The sequence below is a fragment of the Hyposmocoma kahamanoa genome, unplaced genomic scaffold, assembly GCF_003589595.1.
Source record: "Hyposmocoma kahamanoa isolate Upper Pololo Valley unplaced genomic scaffold, ASM358959v1 99702, whole genome shotgun sequence".
In the NCBI taxonomy this organism is placed as follows: Eukaryota; Metazoa; Arthropoda; class Insecta; order Lepidoptera; family Cosmopterigidae; genus Hyposmocoma; species Hyposmocoma kahamanoa.
This window is the reverse complement of record NW_020656001.1, coordinates 4,719,450-4,723,497: the sequence shown is the minus strand read 5'-3', so window position 1 is coordinate 4,723,497 and position 4,048 is coordinate 4,719,450.

Below are 4,048 nucleotides of genomic sequence, written 5' to 3'. Positions count from 1 at the left end.
TTTTCGAGGTATTTGGGGATGCTCATTACGAATATGGCACTCATTTCTAAATCCAAGATGGCGGACACGAGTTTTCAAATAAATGCAATATGGGTATCATTTTCGAGGTACTTGGGGGTGCTCATGACGAATATGGCACTCATTTCTAAATCCAAGATGGCGGGCACGATTTTTCAAAAAAATGCAATATGGGTATCATTTTCGAGGTACTTGGGGGTGCTCATTACGAATATGGCACTCATTTCTAAATCCAAGATGGCGGACACGAGTTTTTCAAAAAAATGCAATATGGGTATCATTTTCGAGGTATTTGGGGATGCTCAATGTGAATATGGCACTATTTGTAAATCCAAGATGGCGGGCACGATTTTTCAAATAATGGCAAGTTGGGTATCGTTTTCGAGGTATTTGGGGGTGCTCATTACGAATATTGCTTTTGTTTGAACTGTCGTGTTTGCCATCTTGGATTTAGAAATGAGTCCCATATTTGTATTGAACATTCCCAAACATCTCGAAAACGATACCCAACTTGCCATTATTCGAAAAATCGCGCCCGCCATCTTGGATTTAGAAATAAGTGCCATATTCGAAACCTAAAACCGAAAATGCCATAAGCAAACATTAAAGAAAATAACTGTTAAAATAGATTAAAAAATCGCTTAAGAATGCTCCCCTTTTAAGAAAATAAAATATTTTAATATAAAATATTTCGCTTGAGTTACGAAAAGAAAGACATATAATAAGCTATCAAAGTTGTACTGGTGGTGCCAACACTATAGTAGAAACAAATATATACTGTAAATTTGTTGCAATATGTGCTCCAATTCAAATAAAATTAATATAAATAATTATTCAATAAAGCATGAACGCAGAGCCGTTACAAGTATTATAAAATAATTAAGTGTCCCAATCACTTACAGGAGTTAACGAAAACATTTAATGTTTATTCGAGTAAATATTAGTTCAAAATGCGCAAATAAATCGAAATTACAGGCACCACTAAAATTTACGTAATATAATTATTTTGATACAGAATAGCAAAATGGGGAGAAAAAAAATTCGTTACTTTGCAACACTTTCGTATCTTGTTGCCGCGAAATTATTTTTCTGTTTTAGTGAATATTTACATAAAAATATGAGTTGAAACGCATTACTTACTTGTGGAATGCGATGTTAGTGTCTATTTTGTATGTCTGTTGTATTTTTACACCCATTTACCGCACATTTCGTCATTTTTAGCAAAAAATTTTGGAGCTGTTCGCGGTGCAATATGACCTTGAGCACTAACAGCCCGCGCGCTCCTGGGACGCGTTTGGAACCCTCTAACTTGCCTCACTTAGCGTGTGCGGGCGAGGTTTCTATGCGTTATTATTCTAAGTTCAAATAGATTTTAATTAAATAAATAACGTGGCACAAGCCAAATATGACAAAACTATAATTGACATGAAACACTGATGTCTAGGTACGTTATATGTCTATTAAATTGACTTTATCAGTTTCCCAAGAATGTTACATTATTATTGATGAATTTCATCAAATAAAAAGGGCACTTCTTTCGTACACTTCTGTTGAGCACTACTTAGGTAATGAACTACAGCACGACTGTAACGGGGTGCCGTTGAACAACTCTTTTTTTTAATTGGATGTACAAACCAGTTTACATTCAGTGGAACACGTTGAGATGCAATTGATAGTCTTAATCTAGAATCAAAACAAAATACTTGTACATACAGCGTTATTATGCAAAGTGTAAACATATTTGCATGAGGATTACAAAAAACAAAAAAAGGAAAAGTGAGAAAAAGTGGGAGAACAACTTAAAACTAATGCAACTAAAGACTAACATAGTTATTAATTTGGCACTACTAATGAGAAAACGAGTCGAAATATTTGAGGAGATTGGTACGAATTCGACAAAGATTGTTGTCGAAAACATCGATGTGACCTCCAGATTCTGATATTAGTAAATCATTGTAGGTTAGGTTCGGCACATTCTAGTCACGGGGTTTTAGAAGGATGTATTATTTCGAGAAACATTTAACAAAGTTTCGGACGACGAAGTTAAAGTTAATGTGAAATACCGGACCGGCAGAAACAAGGCTACCGTGTATGAGTCCCTGTAAGACTAGAATATCCAGTGTTTTACGTCGGGTCCGCAGTGAACAAATTTTAAACTTGGCCAACAAATGCAACACAGACCCGATCGAAATGCGACAATTTTAAGAGCCTTGGTCTGAACTTGTTCAATGCGGTTAGAGTGCATTTCATAATAAGGGGACCGTATAACACAGCCGTACTTAAGTAATTTACTTTATATGAGACTGCTGAAGAGAATGATGAAAGTGGAGGGTCTTTTAAAGTTTTCAGTAGCTCTTACGATGAAACCTAAGGTTTTATATGACTTGGATACGATGTAATCATAATGAATCATCAACGTATATGCCCAGGTCCCAAGCTACAGATTTGCGTTGAAGTGTTTTGCGACCGATTGCATAGTTAAAGAATACTTTATGACGTTTGTTATTGAAGCTCATCACGAAGCATTTGTCAACGTGAAGGTGCATATAATTTTGTTTGCTACAGTCTGCAATTGAAATGACATCACTCTGCAGTGCAATGCAGTCATCTGTGTCTTTAACGGTTGTGAACACCTTAAGATCGTCAGCATATAGTAGACATGGGCATTTCAGCCTATGGATCAGGTCATTAATGAAAATATTGAAAAACAATGGTCCTACGTGAGAACCTTGGGTATTGGTACCAAATTTGACTGGCTTGGGAGCCGAATTAAAACCCTTTACAACAACTAATTGACTACGATTCAAGATAGGATTGTACTCAACGTAATAGGTTTCCATGAATACCGTAACATGAAAGCTTCTCACGCAGCAAAGCATGATTTATTTTATCAAAAGCCTTCCTATAGACCCCTGTCTTTAGGAGTCCTTAATCATTATTTAGGGTCAAAAATTATTTTCGCCATTTTTTTAATGTGGCTCTCACACACATTTTATTTTTCTGGGGGGGTCTCTATGCTATGGGGGTCTAGGGGGGTTTTGACGATAATTTACGATCCAAACTTCTTTTTCGCTATTTGTCCATGGCTGCCATACAAACTTTTTTGGCGGCAGACAAAAATTTCCTCTAATTCGACTGAAAATCGGCATATCGGGGTCTCTATGGGTGTTTAATAATAATTTGCAGTCAAAATTTGCTTTTTGCCATTTTTCAATGCCAATGGCGGCCATTAAAGAGCTATGTTAATTTTTTAATACAAAGTCATAAGTGCCGAGGCCGTAGGCCGAGAGTCCAGGGGAAGGCGAAACCCGAAGCGTGCGCACGCCTTCTTACGTTGGTATTATACGGAGACTCTATTACGAGTACAAGATCTCACAATTATTTAAAATTTAAGGCATACTTCCAAGGTATTGGACATGAGTTTCTTATGGCGTTGATTTATCTCCATCGTCTCTGATAGTTTGTTTTTTCTTGGAAGCTATGCCATAGAGAAGTATTAAGGGAATAAAAGCCAGACATTCACACCAAATTTCTGGTCTCAAACTAGGTTATTTCCTGTACTATGAGTGCCAGAGTAACGATAACTCTGAGGGCAATACCCAGAATACCCTGACCAGAACCAATTTAAAAATGTTTGTTTCGTAAATTGGCTCAAATCGAGAATCGAATCTGGAACCTCCTCATCAAGAGCCCATAGTTCTTACCGCCGTGCCGTCGAAGAGCATAAGCACACCCCGTAATCTGAACTCGACAAAATATAATACTTAATTACCGATGAAATGTTATTCCATTTGTTTTGTAATTAGATGTTTTGCGGTTTCTCCCACACCACCGAATAGAACAGCACGGCATTGTTAGAGATATTATCTTTTTAATACAATAAATACAGAATATTTTTGGGATATACGGAGATGTACCACAGGTCAGTGGTTGGCGCTGTACTATTTCAGCTTTCTAATTTGTGATTTCAGCGCAAACGAGAGTTGATATTTAAAAGTGATGTAAGGCCCATTTGCCATGGCTGGATGGC